A 16,508-nucleotide genomic window follows, 5' to 3' on the forward strand; every position below is an offset into this window, starting at 1 on the left:
TATGTTTTCTTCGCGGTTAAGGTGTTAGTGATTGATCACTGCTTTGCGACTGCAATTACGTCCCAAATCATTAATAAATACGGTTGCACGTGCAATTAGGATGAGAGGCCCCACTTAAACCTTTTTCCTAATTACAATTCAGAATTGTACTCAGTCTATTTTGCAACCGGAAAGGCTTTTCCAACTTGCAAAATGGAGTTGGTAAATAGAAAAAAACGCTTGTGGTCGCAAATCCTGGGATTTGCAAGGTTTACGATTGCAAAGTAGCTTTTTAACACTGGTCCTTGTTTTTCTTTCCCTTGGGCTCTTTCAGTTAACCTGATTCCATTCTCACTTCATACAAACTGTAGCTACAGGATTATTTATTTATTGATAGAAAATGTGATTTTATTTCTAAATTAGTTGTACTGTTCTCTGGCCCGTGTGTCAAGTAGGAAGCGTCAGACTCGTACGATATAAATAAAGCGAACGTTATTGTCAAGCTTTACATGTAAACTCGTCCACCCCCTCCAACTGGCTGTAATCAATAGTCTACTCTTTGGATAAATACATGATGGAACCACAACCCTACATTACAAGACAATAATCGGGAACCAATAATGGTCAAACCTTTGTGATTGACACTTAATTCTGTTATACTGAAGCTGAAAGGAAAGTTACACGGTCATTTGTCAGTGCAATGTATTTATGCACCAAAATAAAGAATGTGCAGTCAGTGCAATGTATTTATGCACCAAAATAAAGAATGTGCAGTCAACTGATGTGCACGTTTGTTGCTCTACTGATCCTGTTAAAGATGTTTCCACTGCACTGATCTAACTCTAACTCCCATTGCTAACACGAGAAGTACTGAGGTAAGACAGAAAGTAAATGAGCTTATGTGCTCGCTTGTATTCCCACTTTAAAGAATGCATGCTATTTTAGCATTAGTGCCCTATACAGATGACATCGAAAGCTATTAATTGCATTTCGTAAAATTATGGTCTCTAGCCAAACGCAATTGCAATTAACAATGATTTCAATTCAGGTAATCATATGTTGGTCTATATCACAAACATGCACAGTAGCAGCACTTGGACTGGATTCTAGTAGGTTGTTATCTACCTCGGAAACAGTACACTGCCCAATCTACGGGTTAGGGGGGTTATGGCCTTAGTCCAAGCTAGGATAGAGGTCCCCCATGTCCTCTGCTGGAAATAAAACATCTATAACACATTGTTCCATTAATCTTAAGATCTTGCCCTGCAAAAGATAAAGGGCCAGATGTACAGCCATTTGTTTTGCGACTCACAATTTGCGGTTTCTTTGCAAATCGCAAATTGTGCGTCACAAAACAAAATGTACAACAGTGTCCGAGACACTGTTAGCAATTCCCAGATGGGTCGCAAGGGAACTAACTCATTAATATTCATGAGGCAGGTCACAATTTGTGACCCATTTGGGAATGGCTGCACTCACAGGGATGGTGGCATGCTGGAGTCAGCTGCTTTTTAAATAAAGTTGTTTTTTAAAAAACGCAGCCTGTTTTCCTTAAAGGAAAACAGGTTGCATTTCAAAAATTAAAATGGAACGTTTCAGTTTCATTTTTTCAGAGTAGGCAGTGGCCCGTGGGCCGACTGCCTGCTCTGAAAAAATGTTTGCGTCCCCAGTCACAAAGGGAAAGGAGTCCCTTGGGGACCCCTTCTCGTTTGTGAATGGGTTAGCACCAATTTGAAAATGATGTTAACTGCGATTGTTTTGCGACTGCATTCACGGTCACAAAACAATCATACACCACCTGCGAGTCGCAATTAGGAAGGGATACCCTCAGGATGCCCAATCCTAATTGGAAGTTGCAAACCCTGTTTTGCGATTCGGTAACTGCATACCCACTTGCAAAATAAGGATTTGTACATAAAGAAATTCTTTTTTGGGCGCAAACAGGCGATTCTGTGAATCAGCCCATTTGCGACCAACAAAAAGCTACTTACATGTACTCCATAATTCCTATGATAGTTTAAAATGTAAAACAAGCTGCATTTTTAGGTCAAGCATAAGCGTACAACTTCTTGTATTCTTTTAAACATACTTCTTCTGTGGGCTTCCAGCTATTTAATTTGTTAGTTTCAGTGTCATTTAAAAATCATTGCTTGCTAGTGGTCAGTCACGCCTCTTTGTCCCTCCTTCTTCTGTGTGGGAGCAGGGACCAACTACTGTATAATTACGCTTTGTCCTGTTTATCTGGTTTGTAGGGGACTTTTGTTTTACTTTGTTTCCTACTCCTGTTCAGGGAAGCTTCCCTTTTCATTTGCAGAGCATTCTTGCTCTGAGATTAGCTGTAAACAAGGCTATAAATCAGGCTGCTATCCTAGTCACATTTGGTCTTTGTGGGCTCTCCGCACCCTCTCTCAGCCGCCCTTCCTTGGCTTGGATTTTCTTTACCAAGTGTGCCTGCCTATGGGGTGCTGAGAGCCAGGGCATAGGATCGCTTGTAATTGCTTATGGCCTAGGCACCCAGCACTAGCAGGGCGCTGCAATCCTTAAAGACAGTGGCCACTTCTGCTCCATACTGGGATCCCACTCGCACCTCAGTTCACACACACCAAGCCCTCAGCTGTGCCAGTGCCAGGAACCCCACACACGCCTTCTGCCAGAACACCTCAGTTCTTCCAGTCAGTACACTCTGCTGCGCCAGTACTGGCACCTCGGGCGCAGCTCATCAGTGCACCTCAGTTCACATACTCCAAGCCCTCAGCTGTGTCAGTGCCAGGAACCCCACATGCACTGTCTGCCAGAGCACCTCAGCTTTTGCAGTCAGTACACTCTGCTGCTCCAGTACTGGGACCTCGGGTGCAGCTCGATCAGTGCACCTCAGTTCACACATTCCAAGCCCTCAGCCGTGCTAGTGCCAGGAACCCCACATGCGCTGTCTTGCCAGAGTACCTCAATTCTTACAGTCAGTACACACTGCTGCTCCAGTACTGGGACCTCGGGTGCAGCTCCATTAGTGCACCTCAGTTCTACCCCGGCAAGGTCACCTCCTCTCCTATACTGGGACCTCGCTCACATACAGTGCCATTACAGCAGCTCAATTCTAATATTCATTTCCACTGCCAAGTCAATACTGGACCCAAAAGAGCAAACCACAGCTCAGCCAGTGCACCTTAAGTCTAACATTCAACTCCATTGTTGATTGGAACCACCACAGCTCTGCCAGAATCCATCAATTCTATAACATTCAGTGCACATTTCTTCTCAGGAGTCCTTGCTTCTGTGCTTCAGTAGCAATGCCACTCCCATACTGGGCCCCATTCGCAGCTTCACCAGGGCACCTCCAGGCTAGCACTCGACAACTATGGCACACCAATATTAGGTTCCACACACAGCTTTATTAACATACCTCACTTCTGACCTTGTGTGCCCGTTACTATTCCAGTACTGCAGCCCACATACAACTCTGTCAGTGCACCTCAACCCTAACCGGCAGTGCCCCATTTTCCCAATACCAGGAATTACACAGCACTCCGTTTCTCATTCCCTACCGCTGCCTTTCAATGATTCCAGCACTGGGCCGGGACACAACTTTGGTCTATATCCCCAATCCTGATCTGAAGCACCCCAATATTGCTGTATTGGGGTTCGCATACAACTCTGCTAATGCACCTCCTGTTGTTCTGCAGTGCCCCCTGCTGTTCCACACTCTGACTTTTATTTGTGGACGCGGGGGAGCCCATTAAATCTATTCTTAGCTGCCATATTTATTCGTGAGGGTCTATTTTACCTGTCTCATTCCATTCTTTCTTTTACTCTGTTTACTCTTGATGTGTTCTTTCTCTCCCACTTTTCTCTTTCCAGCTCTTAAAATCCACATTCGCTTTTTCTTTCATCTGTTTTTTTCTACTACTCTCCCTTTTTTAATTTCCCTCCTTCTCTTGCTACCTCCTCTTTCAAACTTGCAAAAAACTGGTTATTTCTTTCCTTGTTTCGTTTCTCTCTTTTTTTTCATCAGGCGTTCATTCTTTCACAATTGTTTTATCTACCCTTCATTCTTTCTTGGTCTTTTTTATTTGCTCTTTCTTTTGACTCAGTATGCGTCCTTTCACTTTATTTTAGATTTCCTTCCTTCCTTTCTCTGGCGTCTCTCTTACCTATATCTGTCAATTCACGTTTTGCTGTAAATCCCTCTTTTTCCCGTCTGCATGTGGAAGTCACTAGTTACTTGTCGGGACCCGAAGTGTCAAAGTGGTTTATCCATTCTGTGTCTGTGGGAAATGTGTCAGTACACACATGCCCTGGTTCTTTCGCTGCTTGTTTCTCTCACCATCTTTCTTTTTTTTCTCTAATGTTCATTTTTCTCTTTCTTTTCACGCTTCTTTCATTATTTTTTCCTCTTTATCTTTCGTTTTGGTAGCTTCCATCCCTTTTTTCTTTTGTCTCACACATTTTCTCTATTTCTTTTTAGATGTGTTTTAATTTTCTCGTTCTTTTTTTCCCTTCTTTCTTTTATTTATTTGCGACCCCTTCTCTTTCTTCTTCTTTTCTGTTATATTCCTTTTGCTTCTCTTTTCCTGCCCCATTTGCTTTCTCTGCTTAAGCCTAGTTATCAATGGAGCAACAGGTGCAGTGGCACCAAGGCCCAGGACCTACGGACCTCACTCAACTCTAATTACTGCTGTATTTTCCTACCGAAATTCCAGTCAACCACTTTTTTTTCTTGCTCCAGGGCTCATGACACCGTTACTAGGCCACTTGTCCTTTCCATCTCTACTCCTGACTCCCTCTTTCCTTTGGCCCTCCAATCCAAATGATTTCTTTGTTATGATGTTTTGAGCTTTAGACTCTAATACCAAAAGGGTATTTCTGATAAAGTTTTATATGATAATTGTATATGTTTTAATATAGAGGAAGAAGGTAAATGGAAGTGCTTTAGTTAAATGCCAGGCCACTGAATTATACGGCAGGAAAAGACAAAATTATGAGGCAGGGTTGACCAATTCATATGACAAAAAAAGTCCAGTTATGAAGATTCAATGCCAATAGCTCTAACTCAGGAAAATGTGAGACCTAATGCATTGCAAATGCTTGTTATCTTTATAGCCATGTTTTGCAGTACAATCAGAACGACTTTCTGACAAGGAAAACAGGAAATCATATATATATATATATATATATATATATGTCATATGTCTGGGAACGTTGGACTGTTTATTGGATAGTATTATTGTTTGAATGAGCACTCATACTGCACCAGATCTCACTACGGGAAGCTGCTTGTTGCCAGGGTTACACTAGTACGCAAGATGGACAAGGCAAGCCAAAGCAAAGAAATCCGAGTGACAATAAAGCCAACCAATGGTAAGCAGGGGGCTGGCTTTAAGCCACTGCAAGTTCTTAGTAAAGCTGACAATAGGTCTTTTGCAACCACACAGCATGCTCTTTCTGGTAAGTTCGACCTAAAAGTGATGGCTGCCTGTTCACCAAAAATAATGCACCTATGTAAGCCTTTAATCTCTACCTAAAATACATACCTTAGGAAACATGATGTATTACACCTAAAATGATAAGGGCTCAATCAACTTTAGTGATGTATGCAGAGGCTGACCAGTACTAGGAAGCCTGGCTTTGTGTTGGTATCTGTGGGTCCCATCCAGGAAAAGTACTTTCTCTGTGCACAGCTCTTGCACAAAATTGCTTAAAAACTGCTTTATTTTTATTTAAATAGCTGACAAAAATTCATCAATTAATGTATCACAATGAAGTATTTTGTTGAGTCATAACTATAACGAAAACTTGCCGTACTTTTTTGTGAAAATCATAATATGAAACTAAAAATGAATATTTGATCTATTCCCAAAAAGGAACGAACTGGAACAAGTTTGCAAGTTTGTCTCTTATTGTGGACAACCATTCAAGTAGCAGATGGCACAGAATGGAGAAGACATTTGCGGGCATTTTGACTGCTGAGCATCATTTAATGTTCACCTGATCAAGGCCAAGGTGGGAGTACGGAAACTGTGGATGTATTCACATTTGCTAAGATCTGTTTCCTCAACCAAGCACACATCAGAGTACAACGCCTGCACTGTCACATGTATTTACCAATAAAGTCCTCTATGTTTACCAGTCTTGGTGCATATTTTATCAACGACTAGACCGCTTGCAAAATGTATACACTATTCAAAAGGGCCTATTATGTACAATTATTATTTATATAATCCTACATTTGCCAGCTGGTGGAAGTGGTAGGGAGAGGGGCCAGTGTACCAAATGACAGTCACCAATAATGGATTAAAAGCAGCTTTATTAATAAGTAGATCCTCCTTGGCATCTTAAAATTAGGATCCATTCCAGGCCTCTCAAGTACTGAATTATAGGGGAATTTGCGGCAACAGTGTTTTGTCTGGAGATTGAATCTCTCCTGTAATATAATTTCAGTTGAGACTGTGTGTGCACATAAAACATTAATGTCTTCACATTGGTGTAGAGATACTTTTTAATGTTTAAATGTCATTACTAGATTCAATGGATTTTACCTAGTGATGTTGTAGGTCATGGTTCTGGGGTAGGGCTCCAAAGATTACCATGGCTTGGGGTATTATCATACATTTCACCAATTTTAAGATGACTATACCCTGCAATAGCTGACAGGGCAGCACCTCTATAAGCGAAAAATAGCTGTCATGTTGGAGATTTTTTCATTTTATCTTAAGCCACAGAGACGAAAGATATATTTTTAAACAGAGCTGTTACTAAAATACACAGTTCACAAATGCAGTTGATACCGAGATGCAAAAGCTTGAAAGTCAGGAACTTTTTCCCAAGAATTCTTTCACACACCTTTGAAAAAACAGACAATTTTTTAATTCTAGAACTTCCTTCTCACTGTTCCATATCTTGCTGCTGTAGAGTTAATATGACATCTTTATATTGTAAATGCAATTTGACTTTGTGGAAATGTATAGGAAATTGAATGGCAGGTTGAATTACACTTTTGTCAGATTGCACAAGTAAATATTGGAGACATGACAGAAAGTAAAACCATGCAAGATCCTCCAAGACTGTGAATCTGTGTTTGAATCAGATGAAGGAGTAGAAACCATCCTGGCAGACATCAGGAAGGACCTACTGCTTTTCTTAGATGCCAGTCAAGTTGAAGTACTCTTCATACTGAATTTGTCCACAGTGCATTCCATATTTAATCATAACACATTTCTCCAAAGGCGCAACATTTGAAGCCTGCCTTCTTATTAAACAGAGACAAGTGAGAATTGGCAACACACCACAACCAAACCTATTACATTTAGTGTAACGAAGGCCCCTGCCCTTTCACCACTTCTTAACATCTGCATCTGGCCTCTAGTATAGGGGATCTCCCAACACCAACTACAATCTCAAATGTATGGTGTTGACATGCAAGTCCATATCCAATCGGAAAACAACCATGACCAACATTTTAAGGTCACAAATGGTTTTCGACATATATTACTGATACTTTTCTGTGACTAAACACGGAATCATAATTGTAGGTAACACTTCACTTCCATTTGACTGGACTCCTGAACTAACTATGGCACCAACACCAGCATCATTGTTTTAAAATTATTTGTCTATCAACTAACAAATTGCTTTAGTAGTGAAGAGTACTAATATCCAATAATTAGATTTAAAAAGATCCTTTATCTATTGCAACTAAACAACAAGACTTAACTTACTAGATCCCTTGTATTGTCATGCCTGGACAATACTAAGCTGGATTTAGAGTTTGGAGGACAAGTACTTCAACACAAATTTGACATCCCACTTATCTTATTACAGGTGCAAATATCATAATCCTGTCCGCCATACAGTGTATCAGGCACATCATCTACATCAGCACTCCATAGGAGTAAATTCAGAAACTTCAGAGGATGTAGAACAATTTGGTGAGATTCTCTTTAAACCTAAGAATGTATGATCACATTACTCCATCCCTTACTGAACTGAACTGGTTCTCCGTGGAACAAATAATTTTTTAGTTTTGTGAACAGTACTGACAACCGTTTAAGGAGAAGGTACTCTCAAACTCTATAAACGAACTCCTTGTTACACTCCATGGTGTTATCTTAGATTGCGAAGAACCAGTTTGATTAACCTTCCAAATTACAGAAGAAATAAGCCTGGGGAAATAGATAACTCAGGGGACTTTGATTTGGAATGAGCACTGTAACTTCTTATCAATCTATGGTCCCTCCAAAAACACCTCGAGCAAAGATATTCAAAGAAATATTTGACCCTTAAGCAAATGTATTATGGTCCACCCCTCTATTAGGATAGAGGCTTTCACTTTGCATTATTTCAACATCATGTCTGCTACTTGCCTTCTCAAATGTGAGACCCAGATCTATGATTCTCTTATGTCATTTACTCACTGTTCTTCTAGATATTTCACACCACTTCGATGCATGCCGCAAAGTGGCTTTGGCAACATTTTGGTCCACTACAAATCAAAACACATAAATGAATAACTAAATAAACAAATTCAATGGGGTAATAGAGGGTTTATCATAGACTACCAGTATGACCAAGTTTCTTATTACTTACAGTCTCAAATACTTTGGAGTTGCGATGATTCGTGCTTTTAAACTTTTTTATGATATATATGACATTGAGTAAGCGTATAAAATATAGTTTTCTGTCGAAAAGAGCATTTTTTTTAAATTAGGTTTTTGTTACAAAAAAGCATGTTCTTGCATTATTCATGTCCATGTTTCTCAATATTCCAGCTTCCTGGGTTGCAGTGTAAGAAACAGCAGTGAATGCAAAAGAAATTCCATTCCCCAAATAAAGCAATCCCTTCCAAGTATGAACAAATCTGTAAAGAGGCGGCAGTCCCTACCTCATCACAGAGTGGGATGGGGTCAGTGAGACTGATGACCCCACCCCACTCAGGTGCCGAGGTGTCACTGATAGACCCAGGCTGAAGAGGTCACAACCACTGGAGATGTACCATCTTAAACCTGGCTAAGTTCAGCTCAGGTAGCCAGGTACCAGAGCATTTAGCGCATGTCTAGAGCCTGGCTGCTTGACCTGAACAAGAGTGTGTGTAAGGATGTAATTTTCTCAGCCTGACAGACACTCTCCATGTTGGGCAAATCCTCTCCGCCCTTAAGGACGGGCAGCTCCTGTTTTCGTCCCTTGCTACACCCCTGCTAGAAACCAGTGATCGGCCAAACTGTACCTTATTCACTAAATTCCTGTCAAATGGCTAAAAAATGGAGGTATATCTGTGATGTCAGTCCCCACACTCCAGAATATTTTGAATTTATCATCAAAGCAAATCCAAACCATCTCCGGCTCTGAAAATATGAAAATGGAACGCACCATGCTAGCATTTGTTTTGTGTATGGTACATGGGAAACAAAATAAACTATTGCTATAACATTTTTGCTGTGCATTGTTAGGCTCTCATGTCAAGGATGCCGAAAGAGACACATGTGAATTAATCTTTTTTTTTAAGTGGCTCCCTTATTGCACCTGGTTTCCGAGACAAAACTCAACAAGTTACGATTTGTTTTCTATCACAGTTTAATATGTTGATATGAGTATTATTTATAGAGATTGGTATGTTCTGCTTTAGTCTCCCAGAGTGCAGAAGTATTGTTTAAAGAGATGCTTGTGGATGAAATTAGCATTGACGTCTCAGGAAAAAGAATGCAAGCAAGCAATAGAGACATACCACAGCTCTGTACTAATACTTAAGAAAGTCTTTCAGTCACAATTGTGGGTTAGGCATTAACTTTTATAAGGAGTGTTTCCTGGTAGTTACTGATGTACTTGCAAAAAATATGTACCACTCCCCAATTGCTATGCTCCACCATAGCTACATTTGTCAATAGAAACGTCTCTAAAGGTAGGTACAAAAAAGTCATGCTCCTCCCCAGAGAATAAATATTCTATTCGGCTGCTCTATAATGCAATTGGCTTACATTTGAAAGTTCCATTACTAAATTCTGAGGACTTTTATTTTTACTTTTGACTTGTACACCTTCGTCGACTTGAAGGTGTTGCTAATTTTTGATGAAGGACATGTTGCAAATGTACCTGATTAGCAATACCTTGCAATTCCTTACAAAACCCTTTTGAGTTCTGGTAGAGCCTGATTGACATATAGCCAATGTCTATTTTATCTCCAAGCTTTTTGAGGAAATTCCAGGCGAGGAATTACAAAACTGTGTTGACTTTTATGGGAAGTTGAAAAGCAGCAAGTTGGGGCTATGACCTCAGCAAGGACCAAGGAATACACGACTCTCCATGAGGTTTGGGTTACACAAATGGGTTGATATTCTTCTGGTCTGGTGCTTTTGGACCTATTGTTAGTCTTTCAGAGTGAAAACAAGTTAGTCTTACTGCAGGTGCTTTAGTTTGCTTCATATTATTCTTGTCTCAGTGGGCGTTGGAAGTGACCCAGAGAAATGGTGCAGTAAACACCTGGACTATGATCCCCCGCTCAACATTTACATCAAGACTCTTGTGCAGGTCATTTAAAGACATGAACTACATATGTATTATTTTTGTGCAGTGGGGTTGGCAATTAGGCATTCCCTTTTTCCCAGCAAATATATGTTCTTCAAATATTATATCTTGAGAGTCCTTGTTTTTTGAGTGGAAGTATCATCTTTACCCTTTTTCAAGATGTTGCTTTTCATTTCACTACTGTAGCACTTCTGATAAAGCTACTTATTGACCCTCACCCGGTACACAGGCTTGAGCCGCAGCAGAGGGCGCATAAGGAGTGTAAGAGACAAAGAGTAATTGCAAGGTCAGTACTGTTATTAGTCTTTGCATTTACCAGCCCTGTCACCCGTCCAAGCCAGTCTCTCAATCCCACTCCTCCTTCAGCTACTCCTAGGCATATTCCAGAAAAAGCTATTCTAATACATGCAGAAGGGATACCAACAGTTCTCAGTGACATTCAGAAAAACGTCATTGGTTCCACTTTAATATTCCAGTGAATTTTATAATAAGGTTAATTTCCCACCTTAGTACATTAAATAACTAAGGACACTGCTGTGAGAAAATGATGAACTCATATGAGATTGAGCTCCAGTTTTTCTTCTGTGATGTTGTCTGTATTTTTAGGTGAGGTCTAGAAACAGCTCTAATTGTCTTGTATGCCTTATCAAATAAAGCATCATAAGTATAAAAGGCACTTACGTAGGAAGGCATTGGGTCAGGACTCTTCGGCCATTGGTCTGTTAAATATTCATTCACATTTTGCTTCCACCCACCATAGCATGGGGCAATGTGTCACCTCACTTCAACCATTGGCTCTCTTGCACTGTCAGTGACCGCTTTTAGATTGATCAAATGTGCACATCCACCTAAAAGAAGTGCACTTCTGTGCCAGGGCTGGTGGTCCAATACTTTACTTTGCCAAAGCTTTTTCTTTCAATTTTGTATCTTGGTTTCTACTATTTTTAGTCATTTTTGGGTGCTTGAATTATGTCTTCAGGTTCAAGTAATTCAGAAATCAATAGTGCCTTACCTTTGTATCACTAAGAATCATATTTCCATGTGATGTGCATTAAAACAAATAATGTTTTGTGTACCTGTTCAGAGTACATCTGTCTGCTTCTTGGAAGCACCTGCACTGTTTAAAATTATATTACATGCGTATTTCTTTATTGTATATTACCAGCATGGTTATGTGGTGGTATTCTCTCTTTTTCTTCTTTTCATTTTTGTGGTGTATTCTTGCAATGATAAGAAAAGGAATAACCATTACACTAGCTTGCCAAACACAGATTTATTGGACGAAACACCTATTACATTACCTTGCCATTTAGAACAGGAGTGTAATCTACTCTCTCACAAACTCTTCCCCCTTACGCTTTCCTCTGTAATGCCCATCGGCCAGTGTGAAAATGTAATCAAACTGGCTTTTTCTTACAGAAATTGTGTTATTTGTTGTGTGGCCTGCTTACTTGTTTGTATAATTATGGTGTTTATAACATTTTAATATTCTTGCCATATGTCTCAAAGGCTATTGTTTTGTGAATTTTATAAGAATTGTAATGAAATTCCTCACTTAGTAAAATGTAATTAAGTAAGAGTGGCCTGCTTACTTGTTTGTATAATTATGGTGTTTATTACATTTTAATATTCTTGCCAAATGTCTCAAAGACTATTGTTTTGTGAATTTTATAGGAATTGTAATGAAATTCCTCACTTAGTAAAATGTAATTAAGTAAGAGTGGTCTGCAATAAAAAAAAAACGTTTGGCAAACATCAATAACTTGTAAAGAGTTTTTTGCAACAGTCTCTTCGAATGATGCAATTGTCCAGTAAATAAGTAAGTGAGTTAATGATTTCCATAGCATTCCTAATGAACCATCACATTGTAGGTGTCTGATCACTGGTGAGCTACCACTTGAAAATACAGAGGCCCTCATCACTATGTTGAGACATCAAGCATGTATTCCTACTCAGAGAGGAGGTGGCCTAGCAGGTTGTACTGGAGTGTTCTTACTGGAGCAGGACCAAGGTTGATTTGTAATTTAGTTGGTCCCCTGTCTATAGTAGCACAGCAAGCAAAAAAGAACAACCACAGACACAAATGCCGGCCAATGAAAATTAATTGCCAATGGGTAAGATTAAATAAAGCATTCAAGTTATCACGTTTCTAGTTCTAGTCAGAAAAATAGAAGTGCAGGTAATATGTGCTAGAGTACTAGCTTGTTTCTGAGAAGTGCCGGTACTCTCCAATTAAAAGTATTACATTTTTCTTGAGAAGTTCAGGTACTCTCCCTCTCAAAATAAAAAAAGTGCTGGTACTCAGTACCTGACAGTACCAGACCACTTAAAGCACTGGTTATAGTATTCAAAGCATACTGAACACTACACCTTAGTCACTACTAATTAGTATGAAAATGTTCCTGCAAAAATCCTGGAAGTACCCTTAGATGATAAACTCATGAACTGTAAAGTGAGCTATCCAGGTATCAAGACCTAGACATGAGTTGATGATAACTCCAAGACTCCTAATCACTGATGAGAGGTATGAGCTAAAGGTTGTTCTGTAATTGTTATCAGGAAGTAGAGAAATGATTGTACACAAGACCTCAAATTTGCTAGAATTCATTGCGAAACATTAAGAAGGTTGAATAGCACGCACCATCTTACTATGGTGGCTCATAATCTTATCTAATGGGCAATAGTAACCAGATCACCTCTGAGGCACAGAAAAAGGTGAAAGATACTCCCAGATAGCTTCCACACTAAAAATCTGTGACTAGCAACAAAGATAGCTACCTTAAAACTGTGTCTGTTGTTTCATTGATATTGAGTACCACATTGGAAAGTAGCCTGAGACTGGTAGTTTGAAAAAAGCATGGGTTCTGGGCCTATATCATTGTAGTATCCACCTCATAGGATCCCACAAGAAAACACATACGCCACCTACAGTCACAGTGTTCTCTTAACTTGTTGCCTCAATTCATATGTCTTGTACTTCTGGGGAAGCTGTCTTGCAGGTTGGTGCTGCTGTGTTTAATTTAATTGAGCCTGCCTTTGTCTGTCGTCCTTCGCAAAAGATTAAGTTAAATAATGCAAATACCTAGGGAGGCATGGGGTCAGGCCTCTTCAGCCATTGGTCTGTTAAACAGTCATCACTTCAGCCACTGGCTCTCTTGCACTATCAGTGACAGGTTTTGGACTGATCAAATGTGCAAATCCACCTAAAAGAAGTATCCCTCTGTGCCAGGGCTGGTGGTCGAATACTTTACTTCACCAGTGCTTTTCTTTCCATTTTTTTAGCATGTTTTTTTATTATTCTTTAGTCGTTCTTTTTTGTTGGATTTAGTCTTCAGGTTAAAGTAATTCAAAATCAATAGTACTTTACCTTTGTATCAATGTGAACCACATTTCCCTGTGATGTGCATTAAAACTAATAAAGTTTTGGGTACCTGTTTAAAGTACATATGCTTTAAAAAATCATATTCCATGCTTATTTCCTAAATGTATATTGCCAGCACATTTAGGTGGTGGGATGCTTTCTTCTTCTTCTTTTCATTTTCGAGGTGTATTCTTGCAATAAAAATGAAAAAGAATAACCATTACACTAGCTTGCCAAACACAGATCTACTGGACTAAACACCTATTAAATATCCTGGCCATTTCCTACAAGAATGCTGCATTCATGTCGAAATTCATTAAAAAGTACCTACATACAGCCCTCTTCATCGATTGGCCAGTTCAAATTTCATTCACATTTTGCTTCTTCCCATAACATCATACTGCATGGACAATGGGTCACCCCAGATCACCCACTGGCTCTCTTGCACTGTGAGTGACGGCATTTTACCTGATCAGAGGTGCACATTTTCAGAAGTGCACTTCAGGGCCTATGCTGGTGGGCCAATACTTTCTTAAACTTTTTTTGTCTTACATGTGCCCTTAGGTTTCAGCAATATAAAGCCAATAGTAATTTTTCTTTGCACCAATTATTATATTTTCCTTTGATGTGCACTAAAATTAAGATGCATTGGCAAATCCAAGACATCTGGACTTAGTGGCGTAACGCATGCTGTGTTCGTTAGAGCGAGGCACACTGGAGAGAGACAACAGTAGGTGTGGCTCCTCCGCTAGGGTAGAGGAGCATTTCCCCACCGGCCAGCAGCAGGAGCTGCAAACATTTTACTACAAAACAATGACAAACTGCGTTTATTATTATTTTGTAGTAAAAGGGGCGGGGCCACTGACTATGACGGGGATGGAGAGGGAGTGCTCAGCCTCCCCTCAGTGCACATGTGTGTTTGGCCAGCTGTCTCGGGCCGGCCAAACACACATGCGCACTGTGCTCTCTCCAGCCCGGCACTGTGTTGCCGGTGCGGGCTGGAGAGAGCAGGCACAGGCTCTCAGTCTGCCTGGGAGCACCCTAGCTGGGTTCTCCGGCCAATCCAAACGCTGCTGTCATGCTGCCAGTAGCATGACAGCAGTGTTCCGATTGGCTGCAGGGCAGGCTAGTAGCCTGTGCGTGCAGCTGCAGCTGCAGCAGAGAAGCAGGGCAGTGGTGGCGGTGGCAATAAAGGTGACTGTTTTTTTGTTTTAAAAAAAAATTAATTCCCACCCGCACACGCCGCCCCACCCCTACAAATCCCTGTGAGCCGCTCCTGGACAGCAGGAGTGGACAGACAGAGCTACAGTTGCAAACTAGTCTCTTATGCACTAATAAGCACTTATATGCACAGATTCAGGTGGAGGCAGGAAAACCTCAAAAACCCAACAGCTTTAGGTGAGAGATAATTACTTTACTGGGTTAATGAATAATTAGCGGCGCTTGGACAAAATATCGGATTATAAATATCGAGCTACATAAATATCGAGTTTTTAATATTGTGACACCTAAATATCGTGATGCAGAAGTATTGCTGACAAATATCTATTTTTTAGGTAAGTAATATCGTTTCTAATAATATCTCTATTGTTAATATTGTTTTCAATTATAACATTTTCAATTCTCTTTATGTGTTTTTGTTCATATCTTAATTGTACATGTTATATATTGTTTGTATCATTGTTATTAATGTTTTTTAATCTATTTTGTAATTTTAAGTTATTTATAATATTTAATTCAATTATTAATAGTAAGTAATAGTATCACAGAGAGTTGTGAGGTTTGCAGGGGTAAAAGGTGGGAAGTTAATTAAATATAATTAATGATAATTAATTTTTGATTATTATTAATTATTTAATTGAAACTTAATTATGTAAATAGTGTAATTATTATTGTTTTAAGTTATATTTTAGGTTTGGGTTGTTCGGTTTGAGGACTATAGGGTGTGAAGTTAAGTAATAATTCATTAATAATTATTAATTCTTTATTAATTAATTGGAAATTCATTATGTACATTATGTAATTATTATGCTTTTTAAGATATATCTTAGGTGCTGGTTGTTGAGTTTGTGGGGTATAGGGTGGGAAGTTAATTAAGTAATAATTAATTTTATTGAAATATTTTATTGATTTATAAAGATTAAATTGTTTAATTATATTTTTTTATGTTATATATTAGTTACAGGTTGCGTGTGTAGGGGAATAGGGTGGGAATTTATTCAGGTAATAATTGATAAAAACATAATTATTCATTTATTAATAATTACTTTATTGATTACTTAGTATTTAAATGGTGTTACACTTTTTATTTTAATTATATTAAAATTCTGGGCTGCTAGGTTTGCTTGAGTATAGTGTGGTAATTTAATTGAATAACCAATTAATAATTTTGTAAAATGTATATTAATTATTATAACTTTTAATAATTATGTAAATTGTGTATTACTTTTTAAATTTATATATATATAATTTTTATGTTAACAGTTTTATATTTATGGTGAATTGATAGAGTTATTAAAATAAATTATGTGTTTTAAGTGAACAACTTTCTTTACTGTTGCACAGACTGGCAATTGTAAATTTTACCCATCTGGAATCCAACGCTTTCCCTACTTTTGCAGAGACTAGAGTGGGAATAGTAAATGTTACCTCTCTG

Source organism: Pleurodeles waltl, chromosome 4_1, assembly GCF_031143425.1.
Source record: "Pleurodeles waltl isolate 20211129_DDA chromosome 4_1, aPleWal1.hap1.20221129, whole genome shotgun sequence".
Lineage (NCBI taxonomy): Eukaryota > Metazoa > Chordata > Amphibia > Caudata > Salamandridae > Pleurodeles > Pleurodeles waltl.